Source organism: Pteronotus mesoamericanus, unplaced genomic scaffold (genome assembly GCF_021234165.1).
Source record: "Pteronotus mesoamericanus isolate MK-2021 breed Mesoamerican mustached bat unplaced genomic scaffold, CSHL_Meso_final contig_20, whole genome shotgun sequence".
Lineage (NCBI taxonomy): Eukaryota > Metazoa > Chordata > Mammalia > Chiroptera > Mormoopidae > Pteronotus > Pteronotus mesoamericanus.
Window position 1 is genome coordinate 84,009,324 of NW_026555085.1, and position 21,465 is coordinate 84,030,788.

General features: G+C 38.5%; 1 protein-coding gene across 1 annotated transcript in view; it reads left to right on the top strand.

Moving 5' to 3' along the window:
• The window catches only part of PDE7B (phosphodiesterase 7B), a 289,994-nt gene that overhangs the window by 134,266 nt on the left and 134,263 nt on the right, over positions 1-21,465 (top strand). The window lies entirely within an intron of this gene.

Genomic DNA, 21,465 nt, shown 5'->3' on the forward strand with positions numbered 1-21,465 from the left:
CATTATGGTCCTGGTTCCAGGGCTGAAACAAGGTCAGGCTCCAGAGAAACACGTCCGAGAAGCGAGACCTAATGGTCTGGTGAGCGCCTGCAAGGGAGACTCATTCACCGGAATTCTGGTTCATGCCACATTCCGGACAGCCTACCTTCCAGTCAAATGTTAACATTACCAAGACCTCAGCCTTGAAATTTGTTTTACTTACATCTCAGACCTAATCACAAGCTGGGGGCTGTGCGCTTGTTTTACTTTCTCAGATGGTTGATGGAAACAAAGATTCATCCTAATAGTGATTTTTCATTACTAACAGCACCACCCCTTACCCCAAATGATTATATAACTGAAAGGTTTTTATTTTCCCTTCTTTTCTTTACAGCAGAACTATGTATAGAATTTGCCCTAGAGTATCAGGCTGCTTTGTAATCCAGATGGCAATACTCAGTGGCCCCCACTATCTAGTCACCTCCCTTCTCGAGTGAATATTCAACGTGGAGCATCTTGCTTTGTAAAGTAAGACTGACTTTGGATAGAGGCTTACTTCTTGATGAAAGAGCCTCAGTTAGGTCTTCATGATCCAGGATAGTTGGGCTTGGAATCATAAGATGTGTAGGCATCTTTTCTCAGATTCTTGCTTTTAAAAAACAAAACAAAACAAAACAAAAAAACCACCTTTAAGTGTAGGTGTTATTGGACTGGGGAAATTAAGCTACTTCTTGGAAAATGATAATGATTTAGAATATAGTTGTGTGTCTCCCTCAGATGAGACTTTAGGGTCTTTGTTTTATGTATGTCTCTCTCATGATGTAGCAGATCCAATTCCAAGCCAATGACACATTTGTGATAGTTTAGTAAAGAAAAAATAAACCAGGAAAAAAAAAAACATTTAAGCAACTCCTTTGACCTCACTGTTTCACCAGCTTTGACTTAAAATGTGCCACTTCCTTGTGATGTATATTATGTTTCCAAAAGTTATTTATTTTATAACTGGAAGCTTGTCTATGTGAGTTGATTGGTTTTGACTATACTTATTGAGGTAACCACTGCATAATACATATATACAACAAATTGTTATGTTGTATACCTTCAACTTATACAATGTTATATGTCAATTATATCTCAATAAAATTAGAAGATAAAGTAAGTATTCCACTTCCCATGTCTCTTAACTCCTCTCCCGCCACAGGGTGCTCACTTCCTTCCCAGCCCACAGGTCACCTTTCCGCCTTCTGTTTGCTCGGGAGTGACTGCTCTCGGCAAAATGAGGCCTTTGGGACTCACTTTTTCCCAGAACCCTCTATGCTCTCTCTTAATCTGGTTATGGCCTTCACACTATATGCTGTAGTTCCTACTCATTATCATCAATGTCTAGATAATGGGATAAATCAAGATTCCTTCAGAGATCAACATGCAGACTGAGCCGAGAGTGATGGGACCAGACTGGTTTAAATAACTGCTTACCCTATTCTAACTTACGTATCTTATTAATATGTCTATTCACAAATAGTTGTGATATGAAAAAGTCAGGGAGTGAGGAATGTGTTTAATGTGTTCCATTTTCTTATGATTATGGGAGCTACCTTTCAACAATACCATGGTTTTCAGCAATTGATCATTTTACCTGGAAATTGAGGAAAGGGAGTGTGAAAGTCTATATAGAGACAGATGTAGTTAAAGATATAATAAAAATAAAGATATAATTCCTTTCGTTAAAGAGAGTACTCTGACAATAAAATATGAAATGGAACTAATTTTTTTTCACTTTAATAGCTACTAACATCTATATTCTAGCGTGGATTTTCCCCCCAATTTTAGTTTTCACTATGAGAGTAAAACTAGCCCCATTCTACAGTTAGAAAAATGGAGACACAAAACATTCAAGGATATCATCCAATATAACAAAAGAGCCAGACAAAGGCCAATGACTTACAGATGTAGAATATTTTTCAAAGAAGAAACACAAATCATATTACCTTTTATGTAACATGTGTTGAACTAACACAAATGCTTGTCTTTGAGACCCACAGTAGTCATAAGGGAAAGGTACTTTTCATCTTTTTTATTTTAAAATTCTTCTTTGTATGTAGTCACTCTTCTTATACCAGGCCAACGTACTTTTTTAGGAATAATAAATTTGCTAAATAAATTATGCAACAAGGTAAGTTAAAATTTCCTTGAAATCTTAAAATATTTTCTTCCTCTTTTTATCAGTTCTTTTCTAAGACAAAAACACAGGTATAGTGACAATGGCCATGGTTAAGGTCTTTCTCTTTCTTCCCAAATCCAGTAGATTGAAATAGTTGTTAAACTGGGGAAGTCCCAGCAGTCCTATCTAGTGAGTCACACTGTGTGTCAGGTACAAAGCTACTTCTGCCTTCAGGTGGCTTTCAGACCAGAGGTGGTAAATAAAACAAGTGTGCTCCTTGCAGTGAACGCGGATAGTCACAGAAACACACAGAAAGCCATCAGACTTGGCCTGGAGAACAAGATATGATTTGTGGAAGAGCTGAGAGCCAAACAATTATCTAAAATAGGTATAGCAATTAACCTGGTGAAGGAGTGTGGGTAATATTCCAGAAAGCTGAAACAAGATGTGAGAAGACCTGGAGGTGAGAGAGCTTGCAATGCATTAGAAGAACCCAAAGAAATCCAGTGACCAGAGTGATGGGGAGGAAGGTTAATTTACCTGTTAGAATCTCCCTTCTGTCTTTTGTTACATTAAAGTAATGGACATTTAGTAGTGTACTAGGTTGAATGGTTAAGACTAGGTCTAACAATGAACACACCATACAAATTTGTGGATAAACAGAAAGACTTTGGACATGGACAAAGACTTTAAATATTTTCCTTAAATGATAGGTTTTCTCTTGAGTTGTTCTTCCTATTGTTAACTGGATTTAAATTCAAGTACTATAGGACTGGCATGAAATTTGGCCAACACATTTATTTCATTCATGTCTGATCCAAAACTCACTCTTTAAGAGTTCAAAGAAATGTTTTTAAGCTCTAACATATGCATCTTATCTGAGTTATTTCCCCCTATTCTGTTAGTTTTTATAATAAATATTTAGTGAGATTATTTCCCTGATTCCTGAAGAACTACATAGTCATTGGGGAAACTTGGAATACATAGGAAAGCTATGGAGAAGAATATAAAATCATCCACAATACCACCAATTCTGATAACCGTTGTCAATACAGGTATTAACTTGTATAGAGTAGTCATTATATTTTTTCTGCTCTTTCCTATAAAAGCATTTCATAATACATTTTTAATAGCATGCATGCACTTCTTTTCATGTTCTCATATACATAAGATATATTTGTATTCATTTTCAAATTAATTTTTAAATGCATAATTTATTATTACATTTTATTGTGCAAGTTTTTGTAAAACTATGCTTAGTTTCATAAAACTAGACCTAGTGTAACTTTTAGCCCTGTTGAAAATAATTTGCAGGCCTCTGTTCATTAATTTTAAAACAGCGCTTTGAAGTGATGAAGATGGCAAGTATTATTATTGCTATCTTGCAGATGGAATGTCCAAAGCAGACAGCACTTGCATAACTAAGGCAGAACTAGAAATAAATTGAGGTTATGAAATTAAAAATTGGTATTTCTTTTTCTATTCAAAAGCCTCATCGCTTTGCAGTGATAATGCATAAAACATACTGGCCCTCTGTTATTTTGCCATGAGTTAAGAACCAAATCTGACCTTGGGGAGTATGCACGCATGTCAATGGAAAGTTAAACCAGTTGCATGTGAAGAGTTGCTGCCAGGATCTTGCCTGGAAGCTTAAACACTGTTTTAGAGCTACAAGGAATTCTAAAAGATTAAGCTGAATATGGATGTTGAAGCTAAGATACACATAAATGAGTGCGTGTGCAAACACACAGACCCACACACAGAATTTTGAGACCGAAAGTAGCACCAGAGCCAATTCCACAATATTTTTATTAGTAACCCTTACTTGGGCACAATTTCACTTGAAATTGATGGGCTTCTTTCTCCTGAGGCAAGCCTGCAGAATCAAGCCTCCTGGGAGTCAGCAGACCACAGCAGAAGTCGTCAGATCTCTGGTGCCTTGGGATGCACACACTGATCCCTGCAGGGGTCAGGGAATTTTTTTTTTTTTTTTGTCTGGTGCAGGAAGTGTGGGCTCTCAAAAAATAAAAAATAAAAAAGGATGGAGTGCTTTCTGATTGAAGGTGACAGACCAGACCAATGCCTCAATGATACTTCTTTTTAAAGATGGAAATCGAATTAGACATTTACTAGATATGATTATCACCTTCCTGTGAAAAGGTAGAGCCCCCCCCCAAATTTCTCAAGTGCCTTTCCTCTTGAAAATAAGTAATAAAATTGAGAATGAGAGAAAGGTAGGGAGGATGCTGGCCACATGATACATGAAGTGAACAAGAGAAAGAAGGGGAAATTGTCAACTACACCACAGTGACAAAAGCTGAGACCATGGCATGTGGGTTGCCCCTTTTCTCCTTGTGACCCATACATTCTTGATTCCCGGATTCCTTCCACTCTGGGTACAGTACTTGAAAAAAATTTTAACCAGGTTTTTGGCATTTTCATCTTTTCTGGGAATACTTCTAAATGACCTAGGGGAAATTTTCTAAACCAAAGAACAGTTTTGGCAGCAAAAACAAGCCTCAGTATGTATTATGATTGAAACAAAGTAATTTAGCATTTTACTCATGCAAGGATCTGTGAGAACATCTATGTTAAGCAGAATAAAATGCATTTGATATCTCTATCTTTAATATGTGAAAGATTGTTTATATGACATTATTTTAACTCTATAAAATAAATATATGATTGATAACTTCCTAATAAACAAGAAGGAATTAATTCAATTATTATTGTCAGTGTTATAGTTTACGTTGTAGAATGAAGTTCTCAAATGTACTATATTTGTTCTATTTATATTTCTGCTTTTTCTAATACCATGTAGAAAAGTATAGAACAAACTCACTGGGCCTTTATGTTCTCATCTGTGCAATGAGGAAAATATGTCTTATTTCAAAGGTTTGTTGAGAAGATTAGATGATGTAAGTAAAACAGACTGGTGACTGTATATTATTAGATTCTTTCTGATTCATTCCTTTCTACCTTGTTATTTTCTATGACATTTGAAATAAGTGTGTGAGGACTTCAGTGGATTAATTGTGTAAAGTCCAACTAATAAGGGCACAAAGCCAAATATGTCTAAAGGAGTTACCATTTTTGAGTGCTGACTACATACCTGGCACATAATAAATGCTCTATAAATATTAGCTGCTATTATACAGCACACCTCACTTTATGCCCACAACAACTCTAGAGAGCGTTTGCTTTCATTCTCATTTTGCAGTTCATGAAACTAAGTTTTGGGAGGTAAAGTAACTCACCCAGTGTCACGCAGCGGGATGATGACAGGGCAGAATTTTGACTGAGACAGCTCCTGAACTCCTGGTCTCACCTCCACGCCATGCCACACCCCAAGAAGTACTGGGCAGACGAGCCTTGGGGGAATTCAGTCCTCTAGAACAGAACGGGGAAACCAGAAGTGAGCCGAGAGGACCTCTGAAAAGACAAAGTAGCTGGCATTCGCATTTGTGCATTCGGAGAGAAATTCTCTGTAGCTAACTCTAAGCCTACAAGAATAATGCACTTCAAAGACATTTAACCAGCTTGGTTATATGGTTCCACAGCCTCTAGATGATTGGAAGCAGTAGAATTGAAGGCTGGGGCAGTCAACTGCCTTGAAAACAATATAAACAACTTCTGAAAACCAGCCCAACGCTGCCCCAAAACTTTTAAAAACCGTCGTTGCCTGGAACCATTTAGCACAGGAGCACATAACCTGAAAACACCCAGATATTCCTTGAAGTATAATTGATACTCTTCATAAAGTCATTTAAATTGTTAAGTTGTTAAAACAGTAAAGTATTCCATATTTCATAATGTCATGCAAATCTTACTTTTTTTAAACTCAGGGACTTATATAAGAAGTATCTCTGAAAAAGAAAGATAGCTTAAATATATTCCTCTGTTGATAGTATTAGCTAATGGGTTATGACAAAATTAATGTTTTTACTTAATAACCCTAAAAACTTAAGCACAAAAACTGTAATCTTTGACTTTGCTGGACTTTGTTCTACCGTATATAAATTTTTGAATGGGGTCATCAAAGTTGTACCAAAGGCAAGTCTCACATCAGGCAGTATTCACACATTGCTGGCTCGTATCAGAAATGGGTTCTTTCATGGTTTAGAAAGAAGTTGATAACTTTTCATTTACCACAGAAATTTTAACATAGGGTATGATCAGGAAGAAAATGAACATATTTTCTGGAAGCACACAAACTCCTAAATATTTTTACCTTATACTCGTTTGACTAACAACATACCTTTACATTAGTTTCATAGCCCTAGGAAATTAGGGACTATGATGGCAGTGGATAAAGTAACCAAGGAAAATATCAATTTTAAAAGGCATAGTTGTCATCTGACTTTTATCTGTAGCTTTTCATATATCTTGGAACAAATCATTTGATCCCCAGAAGAATCTCAAACTCAGCGTGATTGGCAGGACAAAATATATTTGGCCCCAGACTGAAGATTACTGAATCCAACATAACTCAGGAAAACCGCCCCCAAAGTCCTTGGAAAGCCAATAAACAAAGGCCAGAAAACCACATCTGAGTGATGGACAGATTTCCCTTTCACCTATTTCTTTCTTGAGAGCATTACTCTGACACATTTCCAGTTTGTCTCTGACTTAATTATACATCCCAATTTCATGGTAGCTCCATGTAGATTAAATCAATACATGATCATTCTGTGACTGTATTCTTCCCTTGAAGACTTTTGGTCCTTCTATGTGGTCCTGGGCAAACACGGAAATATCATATAGTGGACTTAGCACTTGAGTCTTATGTCCAAACTGACTAAAAGCCATCACCTCCACAGTGTCACAAAAAAAATAATAAAACCAACCCAGTCAAGAAGAAGGAGGCCAACACTTGGCATGTATCTAGACCCTCATGCTGTTTAAGGCCAAATGAAAGCCTTTGGAAAATCTAAGCAAAGAACATGGCACCTCCTCGCCATAAGTAATTTCAAGCTAAGCAATGCAAAATCTTAAATTACCTTAAAGAAGTCCAACGTAGTTCTGATATTTCTTGAAATTTATTTCCATGCTTTAAAATGTATATATCAAAAACAAATCCTGATTTAAAAAAATCAGGAAAAAAAATTGTGACTCTGCCTTTTTCAACTTCTAAATATAGACTTAGCCTATGTATTAGCTGATTTTTGTGGCCAGGCCTGCAGTTGTGTATGTCTCTGCCCCTGTCTCCCAACCCCCATAGACCCAGGAGTGTCTCATGGCCACCACCCAGCTTAGCCTCTATTTTTATAAAACTGTAGTCTCTGCTGGTATCCACTTCGTGGAGTTGGTGTGGACATTACTAAGTGGATTCTTTAAAATACAATCCTGAAAATAAATACTACGGAAAGGCAAAATACTCTTCTTAAAACTGACCCGTTTCTGATGTTAATGAACTTCTCTGGGAATAAATGGTTCAACCAAGTAAGATGAATAAAGTTAGGGACATCCCAGGACTGTTTAGTCATTGTTCTTCCAGTAAATTACAGGGTGACTTGCAAGAATTGCATTGTTTCATATGATAAATTTCATAAGAAGTTAATTTCCAGAAAACACATTTTTAAATTTTTAAGAGTGGATATGAGTGATAAAGAAGTTGAGCAGCTAGGAGGGCTAAAAGAGAAGGGAAAAAAGCCATCAGCTTGTCTAGCCTACCTGTTAGAGCTGACATTAACCCTATTACTCATCCAGCCAGAAAGGCACAAAATATATACCCCCAAATACACTCTTTATCATTTTCTCCAACGTACGCCAAGGTTTGAAATAATTTTTCTATGAGCCTGCATTAATTTGCCAATAGTTATTTTGTTTTTCCTTTCCTCCTTTATGAACCACAATCAATTAGCACTTGTGGTCAATAAGGCACTAACAGTTTTACTTCATTAAGTTGATATAACTAAAGTTAAGACTAAGAATTTGACATTTTTGTCAGTCTGCATAATCTTATCAAGGCTAAATATTTTATTTCTACTTTCTACTAGCCTTTTATATATTTATGCTTATGTATATTTATATATGTATATATTAAGCCACTTTATATATTGAAATATCTATGATAATACAATGTAGCCTGTAAATATACTGAAAATAACTTATGGTTCTTGATCCCCTATCTTACCACTTCTCTGAGGCAGGAAACTACTGATCAAACTCAATCTGCTCTTTTCGCAGCGAAAAATGTTATGTAGAATTGTTCTTTGTCCGTATAAAACTTTGGTAATCAATCCCATCTACTTTATTAGTCTCTGAATAAGTAAGCACCCATATTAAAAGCAAGAAACTCACAAGAAAATTGTTCCTATCAAATAACTATTTTTCAGATCACCTCTTGTCTCTGTGGACCCTGATCATTCCAGGCATAATTATTTATTCCATAATATAGTTTTATTTTAAATATTTGTATGTACCTTCATTTTACTGTTGCATTCAAACAATCATATTTTGGTCTGCCTCTCATTCTGGGATTTTGTCTTTCTAATTTCTTTATCCTTATTAGCTCTTGCTGTACTTAGCTCCCTAAGAGATGGTTTGGGATGCATGCAATTGAGCTGAACTGGACACAGTGGCAATTGAACTGAACAGGACACAATGTTTGTTTTTATTTGTTTAAATACCTCTATACACAAATAATTCCCAAGTTCATATCTAAAGACTGACTTTTCCCCTATACTATATTCAGAGTACCTATTTGACATCTACTTGGATATGAGAAAGGCATCAGACTTCCAATATCCAAATGAATGCTTGATTAGCACCACATTTCAATATGTAATTGGGATACTAGAACCCAGATTCTCTCTTTTTCTCACATGCCAATCCATGAGTGTGTTCGAGAGATCCTACCTTCCAAATATTTTCTAAAACTGTTTATTTTTCCTTCGGTCTCACTGCTACTGCTGTAGCCAAGTCATCGTTCTTTTCTCGAATTTTATTAACCTGCTAGCTAATTTCTGCTTCTATTCTTGCCCCTATACAATCCCTTTCCTGCAGAGATACCAGCGTGATCTTATGAAAACTACATTAGGTCATGTCACTCTTCTGAAGACCTTCTACTGGCTTCTCATCACACTTGGAAGGCATCCAGAATCATCTCTAGCCTACACAGGAGCTCAGCATTGTCTGCCCAGAATCTCATCTCATGCCACCTTCTTTCTTGTTCACTGAATCCATCACTCTGTTCGTCTTCATTTCTCAGACACATCAAACTAGTTCTTGCTCTAGGGTCTTTCCCTCATTTGTTCCTTCTGCCTAAAATCCTCCTCCCCTGATCTCTGCCTAGCTGGCTTCTTGTCATTAATTTTCCGTTTGAACATTGCTTAGTTTAAGAAGCTTCTCCTGACCATATAATTAAAATAGCCCCATAGCCACAGTTGTATTATTTATTTATTTTAGTTCATTACAGAACTCAGAACTGCTGAGTATTTTCCTGCTGTCTCTGTGCACTTACTTACTCATGTTTTTGTTTTCTGGCTCTCCTCACTGGAATGTAAAGTCTGACTTGTTCAAAGTTTTGTGTCGTGCCTAGACCAGTGCCTGGCTCACGGAAGATGCTTAACAAATGTTGCTTTGTGCTACTAAATTCATTGTCCCGCCTTGGCTATTGACAAGTGCAAGGAGAATAAAGTCCTGTGTCTCTGAGTCTACCTGAAAAAGATTTGTCATCTAGAGCCAAGAGATCTCATCTCTCTTTCATGCTCAAGCATCTACTTATTGTTTCTGCAAAGACCAATTATTAATGTATAGTAACCTTTTGTCCCCAGCAGTTCCATCCTTTGGGCCCTGATGTTGATTTTCCTCATCTTGGCACCTGAAGAGGCAGAGTGATCCCTTTTGTCCCATTGCCCTGACCATGTGCAGTGATACCCGCAGTGCAGGAGGTAGAAGCCACCGCTCTCCAGGTATCACAAGGGGTGACCTGCCTGCCCTGACCCAGCAGTGTGGTGGGGGCTGCCTACAAAATGGTGACCCTTCCCTCAGAGTTGGCCTAAGGCCTTGGGTGGGTGGGAGTGATTGAGCCTCTTCTGGGAGCAGATTTGCTTGCCCCATGAGAAAGCACTGGCTGAGAGGGTAAGAGAGACTGCAAGTCACTGTTTCTATTAAGTTTCTAATAACTAAGCTCTTAGAGTTGGAAACCAGAAAAAGGACAAAGAGGAGAGAGAGAGACACAGGGTGGTATTAAAAACAAATCAGCTCACTCACCCATTTCACCCCTCTGCCAAGGGACTCTGAAACCTTTTTATCCAACCAGCTATTTGCTAGTCCCAATCTGCACTGGCTGAGTTTCCATCAGGCCAATATGAGACTCCTGCTTTTTTTTTCCTAATTATGGATCTGCTTTTACATGCCTATGAGGCTATTCAACGGGTACATGGTCATTCATTCATTGAACAGGTATCCCCTGCATCTGGTGAATAACCTGCTCTAAGCAATGGTAGAGTAGTGATGACACTCTTGGTCCAGGCTCATCTTCCAGTGCAGAAGGTACCAGGATGAATAGGGTCTTGCCAGGTCTGACAAGCTCAGCGACATTTTACAACTCCCAACCTGGAATCTTGCCTTTATGTACTGAACAGAATCCTACAGAGAAGTCAATGCTTAGAACCATTCATGTCTAACCCCTTAATGTAGGACAGAGGCCACCAAATCTCCTGAGTTCTGCCCCAGTCCCACACCACGCTACCCTCACCAACATCTCTTCTCTACTCTTCAACAGAGGAGGTCAGACTGGCTCCATAAGAACGGCTGCCAGCTGCCCCTTGAACAGAGCACCTTTCCTTCACCATCTCCATGACCTGATGGTGGAGAAGAAAGTCATTCTCTCACTTTAACCCTATTTCAGCCTCTAAAGTCTTTCAGTACAACAATCAGCTCACCCACTCACGAGGAACCTCTGAGTTCTCATTATCAGAGCCATCCCATGACCAAAAAAGATAGAAAACTTTTTGAAGTTGCTTTACTTCTTTTCATGTCATGGTGAGAGCATTAATAAAAGTGTTGCTTTCATGACCTAAGTGGTGTTTATAAACCTGAAGAGGTAAAGGGGTTCCCCAGAGTGTTTTACTTACCAGCCAGGAGCATGCTTCCTCAATGCCCTAAAGGACTGGCTTGCAGGCGACAATGCCTTACCAAGGAAACCTTTGATAATTCAGGAGCTTCATCCCTTGATGGAACATGAAGAAAGAATGGCATTTTAAAAAAATTCTCCTATAGGAAAAATTGTGTTATAATATATTTCTAGAGGTTTAGGGAGAAACTAGTGCAGTATTCAATGTTTATAACTAACTATTTAGATCTACCTGTTGGATCTAAATAGAATCTTCCAGTTGATCTGAAATGCATTAGAAGTTAGAACACGAGGGGAGGAAGGGACAGCAGGCAAATACTGAAGTAGAGGGCCCAGCAGCTTATGGCCTGCAGGCTCTCGGAATAGCCTTGAAGATCATTGTTGGTGAAAACCTGTACCTTTTCTTTTCTTATCTCTTTAGTTTTTTAAAATCATTGTCTACCTTTTTTCTTATCTCTTTGACCACTCCACACTAAATCCATACCCTTTGTTTGCTTGTTTGTTTGTTTTCACTTTTACATCTTTCATCTTTTCCCCTCCATATATCACTTTCTGGTTCTACTGATGGCAGGCAGGGCCCAGGGGGTTATCCGCACCAGCTCCATGGAGAAGAGAGCAGAGAATCAGGAGGAGACGTTAACAGTTGGCTTTATTGAATGCCCACTCCGAGCAGGCCTTTTCCCGTATGCTTCCCATGAGTGCTCTCATTTAATCCTCTCGGTCGTCCTGAGCACTCAGTCTAACACCCTGGATCTTTTGGGGAATACATGTACTTTTGTTTTTGTTTTGTTTTGTTTTGCTTCTGAAAACTATGTCTCCAAAACTTCTGAAGGGACCTCCCTCCCCAAGAAATGCCAACTTAGAGAACACAGATGTCAGTAAGGCACATTTGACCAATAGGTGAGCAATAAGAAAGATGCAACACCTGGGTATATCCCAAGGGAAATCTCAGGTAGGTTTCTATAACCAATCTCTTATTTGCACGTTTGTACTCTTTGGGGGAAACGTGACTTTACCAACCCTGTTAATGGGGGAAACGTTCTAACCCTTCAATAATTTCAAGAAAACCAGTGTATGGTTTAGGTCAAAAGGAGTACTTGATTTTGCAATGCCAACTATCCCTTCTGCGGTTTCCCAAAAATGCTGTGGCTGTCCCACACAGAACTCTCTCCATATTTTTACCGCAGAAACAATAGTGCCACTTCAGCACTCGCTGTCATCTAGACCATGTTGGGAGGTGCTCTAAGAAAGCTCTCAAAGAAACAAATACCTGTATTCTCATTATCTAATACCATAAAAATGAAATATGGAATTTACAGGCAAGATGAACTTAAAGACAAATGCTAAATGAAGTGAGGCATCAATTATGTGTTTAATATGTGTGGAGGGACAAGTGGAATAATTAGACTTAATTGGATTTAGTCAGGCAGAGACTTAGAGTAGTTTCTGTTATTTCAAATAAGTGAATGAATTCATTCGTAAGTTATCCCTGGGGACAGGAATTGGGGAATACCAAAAGTGGTTAGTTGAGCTTCTGTCAGAATGATTTGCCCAGAGTTTATACTTTCCTTTCTTTAAGGGACATTCCTGAAAAGCAAAGCCCTGCTCTTGCTTTGCAACACCTTTAAAAAAGAAGGTGCTAAATAAAGATGACATGAAATGCACAGGTTTACATTTATTTCTCTAGTAGAAAAGGACTGTGAATATAAATGATGAGGTAACCAAATTTACCTTGAGGAGGTAAAACCAAAGAAAGGGACAGAAGCAGAAAGCAGAAGATATCTGGTCCCCTGGAGACGTGACTGTCCTCAGCTTCATCTCTGATCTGCTACCCCAGTACAGAAATCAGCTGGGGGCCAGATTTCCATTTCCCACATGTACTGTAATGCAAATAGTGACCCAAGTTATTTATTTAACACGCAGAAACCCTTAAGACTCTTTTCTTTATTTCCATTTCTGGCCATGCTGTTTAAAAAACACAGGCGCAGCTGGCATTGTGATACTGTAATCAGCCTTGCCGAATGGTTCCTAAAGGAAAATATCTGTCTGATGTCTTGAATAAATCTTGTGGACTCCATTCACCAACTCCATGTCATCACCCTCTGGTTCTTTAGAGCCAAAAATTTAGGTCAGAGGCAGCAGATTGGTGCTGCAAGTATATTTAAATAACATAGAAACTACTGTGATAATCTTCCATCATTACTTGAATAGCTCTATTCACAAGTGATGGTATGGGTCAGTCAATTTACTTTTCATAAGGAGTAGAATTATTTTAGGAATGCAGGGTCCTAATTGAGGAAGCCACCCCATTACCGAAGGGAGACCAAATGTTCATCTAATTTTTTAAAACATGGCTACGTTCTTTCTCTCTGGTTATGCAGAGAGAGCAAGACTCTCTTCAGCACTTCCTAGGCGAAGGCCATGGGAAAGATCTGAAGTCCAATTGTGGTAGTCACCGTCATGACCAAGGGGGCAGTCAATCTGGTGGCCTGAAGAACAGCTATAAAAATAGGTGCTGTGGGTTCATAATTATTCTTTCTTTCCTTTTGACTTGCTCCACTTAAATATTTATGACATGGCCAGATACAGTTACAGTCTGTGAATCAAGCAAAGTCACTACCGCTTTTTACAAAACCCTGACCACACAGGTAGACTAGCATGTAAGAGCGTGTGCTCTAGAACCAGTCTGTGCTATTATTCTTCTAGCAACACTCCATATCAAAAAAATGGGGGGGAGGCTCCAGTGGGAATCCCTGTGCCGTACTATACGGAAAGTGTCTTGTATATTGTTTATATACTGTGTATTATACGGCCTCACCTTTACTTTTCATCTTGGAGTCTCCTGCCATCACAGAGGAAAACAGGCTCTAACATTATTTACAGCAGTAAGCAGAAGTTCTATTAGTTTTAAATCCAATAGTTTCTAGCTCTCTCATCTTTGTTTTTTTAGTTACTCCAGAGGATGACAAGAAATATAGGTGTCTGTAACCATAGCAGAGCACTTAGCCTTAGAAAGAACCCGGAAACATAATGGGGGCAGGGGGGAAACTCAGCAAACTGTGTTTCCAATTACTAGCAGATGCTTCCATTTATTCTAAGTGTTCCTATTTAGCTAACTGTACAAATTTTTAATCATATAAATGTGGTAGTATTCTAGCCTCATGCTCTTGATTACACTTGTCTTCCAGTTGATTTCACATGCCTCTTGCTTCTGACATCACTTTCCCACAAATAGTATCTCTGGAGCTGCATGAATCCCGGGTAATACCTGATTAATAGAGCAGCCTGTTGCAGGGTTTATTTTATTTATCTTTTGTGTTTTGTTTTGTGTTTCACTGAGGTGGTAACAATGCAAGACTCTTGTCTGAGCCAGCAGCATCCTGACTGTAGCATCTTGAATGCCTATCTTCTTTGTTCCATCTTCGGTTTGTGCAATCATCTGGTCGCCATTCATTCACGCCTGGAATAGTACAGTGGGAAAGATCACCAGACTCCATCCAAAACCCTCTTTATATAGAATTTTAATAAATCAAATGAAGGAGCAGGTCTTGGTGAGAGAATCCCTGATGACAGAGATCAAAGACTCAGAACCTTGCCCATATTCCAACCATTCTGCAAATAGCAAAATGAGCACAACGAAATGCTAGGAAAAAAGGAGGAATGGAAAAATTGGCTTAGGTAAAATTTGTTTGACATTTGGTGAGAAAAGACTTTCAAAAATAGACATTTGGTTTTGAAGTTATGACTGTCACATAAACATAGATTTTTATCACAGTGGCTTATATTTGATATTCAACCTTATCTTAAAGTTCATTCATAAGGGAAGAGAAATGAATGAAACAAAATTTAAAAGCCAACAATAGTTCAAAAGACCTTTACTCTTACATTGTCATTTTGGTTGATTATTTCCAGTGGAGAATATTGGACCTGAGCCAATATTGATTGTCCTGATATGTGTATCTATAAAGATTAGGGCTTTTGCTGCATTTTGTTTCATAAATAACTAATATGGAAGGGTAGAAAATATCTGCCACCTGGCAGTCCTCTTGCTTTGCTACTCAGAGCATGATCCACCACCGGCGGCCTTGTCAAGCTCAGGGAGCCTGATAGAAATGCAGAGTCTCAGGTCCTCACCCAAACCTGCCCAATCAGACTCTGCAAATCTCCAGGTGATTTGCATGCACACTAATATTCGAGCAGTGTTGCTCTAGAATAGTATCTGAGAGACACCTTTAGGCATAGACATGTAATTTGTAATCTCCAGAAAGTAGTAAGTTAAAGAAAGCAAGAAAAATAAATATTTTTGAAGAAGCAGTAGGATATACTCCCTACGCATGTTAAAATTTCCTTCTTCCAATTTGACTTTGAACTCTGTAAACATAAACAAAATGAATGCCAAAGAGGAAAAAAAAGATCCTTTTAGAAGGATACATTCCTTACCATCTTCCCACTTTTCTTTTGTGTTGTTTATATTGATAATCTTTTTATATAAATTAGTTATCTAGTTTATTTTGATTATAGTAAGAGCAAAACAGTGTCACTCAGGCATTTTCCGGCACTTGTTGAGGATGTCTGGATAATCTCCTCTCCAGCCTCCATGAGAGCTTCCAGAATTCATACATCTCACTTACAAAAAAGTAGAAACATATTTCAGACCTCGTTTAGGCCACTTTTTAAAAGTTATAATTGGTTTTACACACTACGCTTCTTTTTAAAATACATCAATTAAGTGGAAATCACCAAGTAGCACTCAAACTTGTATGAATATTTGAGGAATACAGATCCTCCCAAGCAAAAAAAATGAGGCCCATGTAAGTTTGTCTAGAGAAGTGAGTCCAGTGGGAAGCCTGAAGACAGACACATGTACTCTACCACAGCATATGACACAGAGTTGTTCAGCTTATGAACATCAGATATAAACCATTAGTCATTGGGGACTGAAAATGAAATTCCTAATCAAGGGAACCTATACAGTATTAACGAAAGCACTAAATAACCCATAGTAAAGATCATGCAACCCTACAGCCTAGACACAATTCACGGGCTGTTTCCGCATCTCCAAAACACAGTTACAATGAATGTTTATCCTATAGAGCCACTTCCTTAGCACATACTTTGTTATTTATCTATTTTCATTTACACTTCAGTTATTTTTTTCTACCGTATCTACCCAACATTTGTACCATTGAATCCCTCATTATCTCTCCCATTGGGCCACTCTCCAATACTCTTTCACTATCTAATGCCTCTGTCACTGATTTCGTCTACTCACGCATCCTCATAGGGACCACAGATTTCAAGGGTGCAGGGCTTTGACTTTTCAGCTTTTCTAATAGAGCTTAGGAAAGTATAGCCAAAATTTAAGTTTAGATAACTTGTCAATTATGATTTCTTATAGCCTAAAAATAATCATTTGAAAATTTTAAAGCAAATTACAGTTTTACAAATAACTCATATTTTAGTTTTATTTTATTCTTACAAGAGCCCATCATGATGGATAAGATGGTTATTGCCACCATGCCCATTAATAGACAAGTCACTAAGTTTGAGGCAAAGCTCACTGGTGAGTTCATAGTTCTTATAACCTTAAAATAAATAGCTTTCGAGGGCTACTTTAGGGATTTCATTGTTGTAGCTATTTTTTTCAGAAGTTGACACACCTGCAAGTGAGATTACGAAAAGTGTACTCTACCACCACTTATAGTCTTTCACATTCAGCAATAAGTTATGAAATCTTAGAAGAGTTTTTGCCAGAGAATGCCATCATCACACAGAAAAGCATAAGGAGCTCAGTGATGGAGAGAATAGGGGTTAAGGAAAGGATGGGTTGGTAGACTGGTTGATTTCATTTTGTTTTACCATGCAACAATGCCTTTTTTTTAATGTATGGGTTTTCATCAGCTGGGAGAAGGAACAAAGGGGAGAAAATTCATTCACCCATCCATCCTTCTAGCCACGTTTTTCTCAACCCCTGTCTTATTGGACTTGTTTGTTGTATGTGAACTGTCAGAAATAGTAAACTTAGCATTAGTTAAGATATGTGAGAGCCCAGAAAGAGGTCTCATGCCAACTAAAACCCTAATCTCTGTCTCTCTTTACATGTACAAAGAAAGTAAAACAAGAAGTGGTAACTCACAATGCAAATTAGAATCTACGTAGGGGAAGTCAGGCAGGTCCCAGTGCCTGAAAAAGCACCCAGGAGCTGACACAAGAATTTCTTCCTTCTGCTGCTGGTCTCACTATTAATACATATTTACAGAGTGAATAAGAGAATGATTGGTTATAGCCGAGACACCTGTTGTAAAATCAAACTATGAATCTGTCAGCTCAACCCCTTCTCCTTCCCCCACCACATCTTCCGTCAGCTTGCCCCGCCTTTACACATGACAGTGGAGACATGTGCTGCCTTGTATGGTCAGCCTGAGGACCAAGTCCTTTCCCTACTTGTTGGCATTCTTCCCTGAGATTAGTTGAGGCGAAAGTTATTACATTTCTATTTCTCCTGAAGGACACTGTAAATTGTCTGAGCTGCTTCTACTTAGACTACGTTAAACAAAGTTGAAAGACCTGTTTTTCCTTTCTTGCTCATTCTGAGTTTCATTTGCATTGCATTTGTGAAGCCAGAGTGGTCATGAGTGTGTGTGTGAGTGTGTGTGTATTTACACATCCATGTTTGAACTGATGGAGAGGAAAGGCCAGGACAAAATAAATAAAGTCCCTCAATAGTTTGAAATTTTTCTTTAAAGACAGAGGGGTGGGAGTTAATAAGAGTATAAAGTGCTTTCAAAATATTTGTGAGGCTTTAATTAAAATGAAGTTTTGTGAGAATCTATTGATAGGCTCAAAATAATAGGATATTGAAATGAGTATATGTTTCTAAAGTTCTATTTTAAAATGGACATTCTCTAGAATAATTAGAAATATTTAGTATTGCAAGTTTTTATTTTTAAATCATATATGATAAGGATTTATCTGCTTGGTGACTAGAACACCCATAAGTCTACATGATTTTTCCATGGCCCCCAGAACACTAGAAATTCTTCAAAATAATCCATGTTCTAAATGAATTACTGTAAATTCTCACTTAATGTCAGTAGGTTCTACAACTTTAAGCAAAATTACATAAACAAAACAAATTTTACCATAGACTAATTGATATAAACAAGAGTTAGGATCTTAGAGAATCTCACAATCTCATCCACATTACAAGGAAATGACATTGAACTAAAAGACATTATTCAAGGAACTACTGTATGTCTCTGACTATTTTTTTCTTGACCATGGACTTTAGTCTTGTAGTTATCTATCTTTATCCTTTATAGCTGTAAACACACAGCAAAGTATTTCTGATAGACTTAGATGTCCATTGGAACAAGCTGTTTTGACTTTGTTAGTTCTCATTACATTTCTTTCACACAAGAACTAATCTATTTCCTTTTAATGGGATGTTAGGTTGACTCGCAATGCCTAGGGAAAATGAGGTTACTTTGAAAGTCTATCTTAAATTTCTGTAGCACACTAATTGTGGATATTATGATTTGTGAGAACTGGAACATGCCGCATAGGTGAATCCTCTTTGCTCCATGACCTCTCTGGGTGCAGAACCCCCTCCCCAGCCCCTTTTCCCCATCCCCAGTGGTTCAGACTTCCGGCCGCAGATAGATGCTTCCTCAGGGTGAATAACGCCCGCTGAATAAGGTTAAAATCAGAGGTTTACAGGCATGCTCTTCTAAAGCAACTCTCTGAAAGACAAAAGAGCTCACAGGCTGTGAGATGCTAGCTATGCAATCTAATAAAATTGTCTTTTAGAGAATTTGTGTGGTTCAGTGATTTTAGTCCAACAAATGCTAGCATCTTGTCAGTTTGTCCCAATCTCCTGAGCCTGCAGTTGAGCCAAAAATCTCCTGAGCCAAGCTTTCTCGCAAGATTTCCTGTACTTCCTGTTTCTATGTGAGCCAGAAATACCATGAGAATGACCTTTCTTGTGGTATTTTTGCACTTCTACCCTGGGATAAAGAGAATCCCATATTGGGGAGAATTTTTCTTTAATTGTGCAACATTTTCAATTTTCAAACCTTCCAATGAAGTAACTTCCTCCTTGGGAATGAAAATTTGAAATTGTGTTTGCTTGGCCCTAACTCATCTCACTAGGAAGTAATCGTTTTCAGTAATCCAACAGTTTGCAACTTTCCTAAGATATTTTTTTACAAGGAAATATGTAAAACAACATAGAGACTATGGTGGAAACTTATGTTCTTGGATTTTTTAAAAATATTATTCTTGAAGCAATATGTGATGAATAGTTGTATGCTTAATATATTAGTGTATATGGCATATCATATCATATACTTGTTTTCTTTGTTCTTAACCCCTTTGTTCTGAGGGTCAGGATATCCTGATGCTAACTTCTATTGCAAAAAAAAAACTGAGCAAAAATAAAAATAGTCAAACACTTAGGAAACTCTTCAGTTGTTATGTCAAGGAAGTTTGTGACTGAGGAGTGAGTTTAAGACATTATTCAGGAAATATGCTAATAGAATACAACAGCCTACATGTGCCTATTAAATAAAACTGTCTGGAATCCAGAGAGGCCAATGCTCCCATTCTGACGGGAAGGTAAGATAAGCACTGGAAGGGTTGTCTGAAGTGGTAGGAGTGTCAGGCAGATGCTTAAATCCTTTCATCTCTTAAAAAAGAGGGACATTTTAAAAGAGGGATCTACTTTCTTATAAGTGGATTGCTGATTATTCTCTAATTGGGTTATATGAATATCAGGTTGTGTTAGCTGTCTAATTAATATTTTATTAAGTAAATTCATTAGCAGTGGAGTCTTCAACGTCATTTATTATTGTTTTACACCCTTGAAGGATGTCGACCCTTCTTTGTCTATTAGTAAGTTTGCTTGCTGGTGTACTTTTCCATCTAGAAAAAAAAGAAAAGAAAAGAATTAATTAAAAGAATTAATTCTGTGTGGGAAACTAAACTTATTAACCATGGTTTTAGAGGAATAATACTAACAAGAAAATTATAGGAGCCTTTGCTCATTTTGACTTTTAGAAACTAAGATGAGGGCAGTGAAAATAAAATACACCCTACAACGGTCTTCCTCCTCTGGCCCAAGTCTCCCCTTTCCTCCTGTAAAGAAACATCGAATGATTGTGTGATAAACCAGCCCTGACAGAAACATAGAGCAGGAGCGACAGATTGTACATCAGCAAAGCATCAGCAAAATAAACTGCCAAGTAAAATAAAGCACTTCGCAATGCAGAGAAAGAGGGGATTGTTGCGATGGCCCCCAAGAAAACTGGGGCTAGCCACATGAATGTTCACGTTCAAACTGTTCCCACAAACTCAAGTTGCTGGTAAAAGTGCAAATACAATACCACCCCACTTTCGTTTATGAAATAGCCCAAGCTACAGGGGGTGTCCCCTTTGTTGCATGGATTCTGACTCCCAAGGTTAGAGCCTCTAGTTCTGAGCAGAGGGACCCAAGACATGTGACCCATGATTGTCCTCAATTGCACCACTGGCAGGGGGCACCAGTTGGTGGCCCAAATATTAAGTCCACGTGCTCTGTCTCTGGAAAGTGAATCTTCGACACTCTCCTTTCTTTTCACTGTCATTTATCCCCCCATACGAATGTCCTTTAAAATGATCATTGTTACTTTCCTATATAATGGGTTTTCAGCAATCCCAAACTATGTGTTCGGACATTGCCAATTTACAGCACGTTTGCATGAGGATCTGGAGGCTTCCTTAATTCACTTCTTTCAGAATTGGCTTCGGAATGTGATTCAATGTTATTTCCCTTCCAACTGAGGGCAGCTGAGGTTACAAACGGATTTGACGAATAGGCCCAAACCCAGTTAGGCTCTCTGAGAACCGAATGACAGCAGAGGCGGAGGGGTATGGAGGAGGGGGGCCTGTGAGCCGTGGTGCGGAGGCTCCATCCAAGTGCCTTCTGAGAAACCTCACCCAGTGCAGACCGTCGTGGAGTGGCAGGTGGCCACCAGCCAGACCTTCCAAAGAGAAGCAGCTGCAAATTGGTTCTGCGGGTGCTCAGGTTTGTGAGCGCTCCTGGAAGCTCTTGGGGCTGGAGCCAGGGAAGCTTCGCTGCCTCCTGCACCGCGGGGGTGACTCCTCACCTGACTCCTCCGCAGAACTGGCCTCGGGGGACCCCTTGGAGAAGCTGGGAAAGGGGAACCCACTGCTTTGCTTGAAGTCCTTAACGCTAAACAAGCCA